This window comes from Haematobia irritans, chromosome 1, assembly GCF_050003625.1.
Source record: "Haematobia irritans isolate KBUSLIRL chromosome 1, ASM5000362v1, whole genome shotgun sequence".
Lineage (NCBI taxonomy): Eukaryota > Metazoa > Arthropoda > Insecta > Diptera > Muscidae > Haematobia > Haematobia irritans.
The window spans coordinates 174374162-174380988 of NC_134397.1; the positions used below are offsets into that span (position 1 = coordinate 174374162).

Sequence of the window (6827 nt, forward strand, 5' to 3'; positions counted from 1 at the left end):
ACACACCAAAGACAATTTGTGTATGTGTAGGAAATTAATTCATCCAATTCTTTGTTTAATTGAAATGTGAATGAATTATAGTTTCAATCACAGTTTTAATTTATATTTTATTAAAAAATTAATTGATTTGATTTGAAAATTTCTATTAATTTTTTAATTGATTCAATTAAAATTTTAATTGAAGTCGATTGCAAAAATAAATTAATTTTTTAATTGATTCAATCAATAATTTAATTGATGTCGATTGGAAAACTCGACTTTTAATAAAATCAGTTAAATAATTAATTGAGGTTTGCAATTGAAATTAATTAAATTGTTTAATCAAATTTTTAATTGGAATTTATTATTCCGCCAAAATTTTCACTCACTTTCTTAGTTTGAATAAAAAATAATTGTATTTTTTAATTAAAGACGTAACTATTTTCATTTACTGTGTTTTTATTTTGATTAAAAAAATTTATTGTATCAATAAATTTGTTTATTAAAAATAAAAAAAACAATCATTTTTTTAACTTCCTAATTTGATTAAAACGTTAATTTTATCAATTAATCTTTTGATTAAAAATTTAAAAATTTTCAATCATTAACCTAATTGACTTAATGTTTCTTCTTCGATTCAAAATTTAATTGTATCAATTAATTTTTTAATTGAACAAGTATTCATCTTCAATTAACTTTTTATTTGGAAATATATTGGTGAGATTTTTTTCTGGGTACGATGCCTCCTTCTGTTATGTTTGTTCATTCGTTGTATGGGATCGAAGCACTGTGCGTCGTCTAAAGGAAAGGGTTTCTCATACCTCAGCAAAAATTCGTATGCTTAATTTAGCCGAAGCGGGTTTTTACTTACTTTTAGAAGTATTGAATAGACTTTGTATTGAAATTTGTATTTAAACTTTTTCCATAGAGGTTGATAACAAAGTGAGACCATACTAAACCCAACCCAACTCGCAAACATTTCGTATGATTTTATTGCCAAAACATTTCATTTATGCTTATTCTGCGAAACACAATTTCCAAAAAGTTCATAGCCCTACAAAAAAAAAAAAAAAAAACACGAATGATCCAACCACAAATGAAAATATAGATTTACTTTAGAAAATTTGTGTAAAAATATTTTACGATACAAATGTATCACTGCATGAAAAAAGTGGCAAATTTATGCCCAATGTGACACAACGATAAACACGTGCTAAAATATGGCTCGGGTGTATCTTTAATTTTCAAAACAATGCTGACACAAATATCATATTTCCTTGGGTAAAAAATTAATATTGCTATTTTATTGAACATGGTTGTATTTATATCAAATTTGGAGTGTTGAATATATATTTTTTTCTCCAATCATTAGTTAATGATCAAACTATAAGGAATATGAATATTCAGACATTTTCTTAAAGCAGTTTGATATTTGCATATACGACACGATATTTTAGTTATTTTTATCCGTACGAAAAGTTCAAATATTTTTTTTACTGTCCCCATACGGTAGCATTTAATTTATATCAAATCTTAGGTAGGCCTGGATGGCGAGTTTTATGGATATTGATTCAAATCCATCCATAATCAAAGCACTCACCAGCACACACGATTTCATTTATCTTCTCAGGAGAAAATAATAAAATATTCTTATTTTTTATTTTTTAAATTTATTTTTTAATTTTTAAATTTAAATTTAAAATGTTGCCTTTAAATTGGTACAAAAGAATATAGCAATATAAATTAACTACCTTTTATTGGTATATGCCTACGGCTTAAATCATCAAGTACACTTTCTTCAATCACTGTTTGATTTTATGCACAATGTCGTTATTTTCAAAAACTTTTTTTTTTGGTTTGAAAAGGTACCAAATGAAAATCACGTTTTTGTTCTAAAATGATTTTTTTGTATTCAAAACTTAAAACACAACAACATTAACTATCACGTTTGAATAGAAGATAATGATGAAAAGAAGTTTTCTCATTCCAAAAAACCACTTTTATAAAGTAAATGCTGCATAAACCGGCGCGTGTACAGCAACCAACAATGATCTATGTAGTAAGTAGAAATTTCTTCACGCGCTCGTTAGAAAATTTCTGCTGTTCCAGTAGGAAACGCAAAACTCACTGAAATAGAACTTTCAACGCAAACGTTTTCTCATTGTTGCTGCTTGGTTGGAATGCTAGTGCTCAACGCTTGTTGTGTTGAGTTGTAAGGTTGTACCTTGTCTGTTTGAGTTGTATGTCGAATACGGTTGGTCAAGTACGAGTATTGTAAAATTTTTCCATAAAGAAAGAAAATGTGGAAGATTTCCGTTGGCAAACGACTTGGTTTTTATATACAAGATGGTTGATATGTAATGCGACAAAGTAAATTTTTATACCCACCCAAAATTTTGTCAAAATTTATTGCTATAGAAAATGTTGTCAACATTTTATTTCTATAGAAAATTTTATCAAAATTTAATTTCTATAGAAAATTTTGTCAAAATTTTATTTCTATAGAAAATTTTGTCAAAATTTTATTTCTATAGAAAATTTTTTAAAAATATTTTTTCTATAGAAAATGTTGTCAAAATGTTATTTCTATAGAAAATTTTGTCAAAATGTTATTTCTATAGAAAATGTTGTCAAAATTTTATTTCTATAAAAAATTTCGTCAAAATTGTATTTTATAGAAAATTTTGTAAAAATATTATTTCTATAGAAAATTTTGTCAAAATTTTATTTCTATAGAAAATAATGTCAAAATTTGATTTCTATAGAAAATTTTGTCAAAATTTTATTTCTATTTCTATAGTCAAAATTCTATTTCTGTAGAATATTATGTAAAAATTTTATTTCTATAGAAAATTTTGTCAAAATTTGATTTCTATAGCAAATTTTGTCAAAATTTGATTTCTATAGCAAATTTTGTCAAAATTTTATTTCTATAAAAAATTTTGTCAAAATTTTATTTCTATAGAAAATTTTGTCAAATTTTTATTTCTATAGAAAATTTTGTCAAAATTTTATTTCTATAGATAATTTTGTCAATATTTTATTTCTATAGAAAATTTTGTCAAAAATTTATTTCTATAGAAAATTTTGTCAAAATTTTTTTTGTTGTCAAAATTTTATCTAAATTTTATTTCTATAGAAATATTTTGTCAAAATTTCATTTCTATACATTTTTTTCAAAATTTTATATCTATAGAAAAATTTTGTCAAAATTTTATTTCTATAGAAAATTTTGTTAAAATTTTATTTCTATAGAAAATTTTGTTAAAATTTTATTTCTATAGAAAATTTTGTCAAAATTTTATTTCTATAGAAAATTTTGTCAAAATTTTATTTCTATAGAAAATTTTGTCATAATTTTATTTATATAGAAAATTTTGTCAAAATTTTTGTTGTTGTCAAAATTTTATCTAAATTTTATTTCTATAGAAAATTTTGTTATAATTTTCTATAGAATATTTTGTCAAAATTTCATTTCTATACATTTTTTTTTCAAAATTTTATATCTATAGAAAAATTTTGTCAAAATTTTATTTCTATAGAAAATTTTGTTAAAATTTTATTTCTATAGAAAATTTTGTTAAAATTTTATTTCTATAGAAAATTTTGTCAAAATTTTTTTTCTATAGAAAATTTTGTCAAAATTTTATTTCTATAGAAAATTTTGTCATAATTTTATTTATATAGAAAATTTTGTCAAAATTTTATTTCTATAGAAAATTTTTTTAAAATATTTTTTCTATAGAAAATTTTGTCAAAATATTATTTCTATAGAAAATTTGGTCGAAACTTTATTTCTATAGAAAATTTCGTCAAAATTTTATTTCTATAGAAAATTTTGTCAAAATTTTATTTCTATAGAAAATTTTGTCAATATTTTATTTCTATAGAAAATTTTGTCAAAATTTTATTTCTATAGAAAATTTTGTTAATATTTTATTTCTATTGATAATTTTGTCAATATTTTATTTCTATAGAACATTTTGTCAAAATTTTATTTCTATAGAAAATTTTGTCAAAATTTTGTTTCTATAGAAAATTTCGTCAAAATTTTATTTCTATAGAAAATTTTGTCAAAATTTTATTTCTATAGAAAATTTTGTGAATATTTTATTTCTATAGAAAATTTTGTCAAAATTTTATTTCTATAGAAAATTTTGTCAATATTTTATTTCTATAGAAATTTTTGTTAAAAGTTTATTTCTATAGAAAATTATGTCAAAATTTTATTTCTATAGAAAATTTGGTCAAACTTTTATTACTATAGAAAATTTTGTCAAAATTTTATTTCTATAGAAAATTTTGTCAAAATTTTATTTCGATAGAAAATTTTGTCAAAATTTTATATTTATAGATAATTTTGTCAACCTTTTATTTCTATAGAAAATTTTGTCAATATGTTATTTCGATAGAATTTTTTTTTAATTTATATTTTTTTTTTTAGAAAAATTTGTCAAAATTTTATTTCTATAGAAAATTTTGACAAAATTTTATTTATATAGAAAATTTTGTCAAAATTTTAGAACATTTTGTTAAAATTTAATTTCTATAGGAAATTTTGTCAAAATGTAATTTCTATAGAAAAGTTTGTCAAAATTTCTTTTCAATAGAAAATTGTGTCAAAATTTAATTTCAATAGAAAATTTTGTCAAAATTGTATTTCTATAGAAAATGTTGTCAAAATTTTATTTCTATAGAAAATTTTGTCAAAATTTTATTTCTATGGAAAATTTTTTCAAAATTTTATTTCCATAGAAAATTTTGCCAAAAATTTATTTCTATAGAAAATTTTGTCAAAATTTTTTTTGTTGTCAAAATTTTATTTCTATAAAAAATTTTGTCAAAATTTTATTTCTATAGAAAATTTTATCAAAATTTAATTTCTATAGAAAATTTTGTCAAAATTGTATTTCTAACGAATTGGTTTTATATACAGGGTGGTTGATATGTAATGCGACAAAGTAAAGTTTTATACCCCCCACCATAGAATGGTGGAGCTTTTCATTCCGTTGATATATATTCTTGATCAGGCCGATATAACGATGACCGTCCGCCTAACAGCCTTTATTGATGAAATTTTGCATAGACTCAACTTTTGCCTACAGGTACGTCATGTAGCTTTATCTGATTTGCCTGAAAGTTGAACCACAAATATGTGTGCCGAGTAAGGTATGTATCGGTCCATGTTTAAGTAAAGCCCCCCATATAGACCGATCTCCGATTTTACTTCATGGGCTTGTAGAAACCGTAGTTTTTATCTGATTTTCCTAAAATTTAATATCTAGAGGTATTTTAGGACCACAAATAGGTGTGTATCGGTCCCTTTTTTGGTATACCCCTTATACCCCCTCAGATCGTGTATTTTCCGGAGTATTTGGTGGCAGTTATGAGCCAAATTGTCAGCCAAAATAATATATCAAAATTTGTAGAAAAAAAAAAATCTTATTTTGTCAAAATTTTATTTCTATAACAAATTTTGTAAAACTTTTATCTGTACGGAAAAATTTGTCAACATTTTATTTCTATAGAAAATGTTGTCAAAATTTTATTTCTATTGAAATTTTATTTCTGTAAAAAGTTTTATCAAAATTGTATTTCTATAGAAAAATTTGTTAAAATTTTAGATATTTTGTTAAAATTTTATTTTTATAGAAAATTTAGTCAAAATTTTAATTCTATAGAAAAGTTGCCAAAATTTCTTTTCAATAGAAAATTTTGTAAAAACTTTATTTCCATAGAAAATTTTGTCAAAATTTTATTTCTATAGAAAATTTTGTCAAAATTTTATTTCTATAGAAAATTTTGCAAAATTTAATTTCAATAGAAAATTTTGTCAAAATTTTATTTTTATAGAAAATTTTCTCAACATTTTATTTCTATAGAAAATTTTGTTATAATTTTATTTCTATATAAAAATTTGTCAAAATTTAATTTCTATTGATTTTTTTTTCAAAATTTTATTTCAATAGAAAATTTTGTCACAATTTTATTACACATATTATTTGCTTGTCAAAATTTTATTTCTATAGAAATTTTTTTTAATTAATTTTTTTTTTAGAAAGTTTTGTCAAAATTTTATTTCTATAATAAATTTTGTCAAAATTTTATTTCTATAGAAAACTTTGTTAAAATTTTATTTCTATAGAAAATGTTGTCAAAACTTTATTTCTATAGAAAATTTTGTCAAAATTTTATTTCTATAGAAAATTTTGTTAAAATTTTATTTCTATAGAGAATTTTGTTTCTATAGAAAATTTTGTTAAAAATTTATTTCTATAGAAAATTTTGTCAAAATTTTATTTCTATAGAAAATTTTGTTAAAATTTCATTTCTATAGAAAATTATGTCAAAATTTCATTTCTATAGAAAATTTTGTCAAAATTTTATTTCTATAGAAAAAGTGTACTTAAATATTTTACATTTTCCATCTCTGTTGTGATAGGCTCGTTTCGAACATGTTTGATTTGGGGGCTTGTTTGTGCCAAGTTATCTTTCGCATTTAATAAAATAAATAAAACTGGTTTTAATATCAAGCCACCACCAACATAAACTTTGAAATGAAATAGGTTTAAATCAACGTGCAGAGTATTTAGAATTTACAAATTCTAATGAATTTGTGTTGTTGTTGGGGATTTTTTTTCTATCTTTCATTCGACGGAATTTTAGCATATAATATGGGTGTTTACACCAAGGAGCGGACCAATAGAGAAGCTTGATGTTAAGATTGCAGCATATAACATTGACCTAATCTAGCATATTTTAGCTTCAATTTGTTTGTATAGGTTCCATGTTTTTCAGATTTATTGTGGGATACAAATCTCTCAAACCAAGAACATCCCTTAAATAAT

At 21.7% G+C, this 6827-nt stretch overlaps 1 protein-coding gene across 1 annotated transcript in view; it reads right to left on the reverse strand.

Moving 5' to 3' along the window:
• Positions 1-2102, reverse strand: part of LOC142222165 (Y+L amino acid transporter 2) — a 95249-nt gene extending 93147 nt beyond the window's left edge. Inside the window, exon 1 of the mRNA XM_075292164.1 lies at positions 1731-2102. The gene's annotated coding sequence lies outside the window, so the exon portion shown is untranslated. The remainder of the gene's footprint in view (positions 1-1730) is intronic.
• Positions 2103-6827: the final 4725 nt, after the last annotated feature.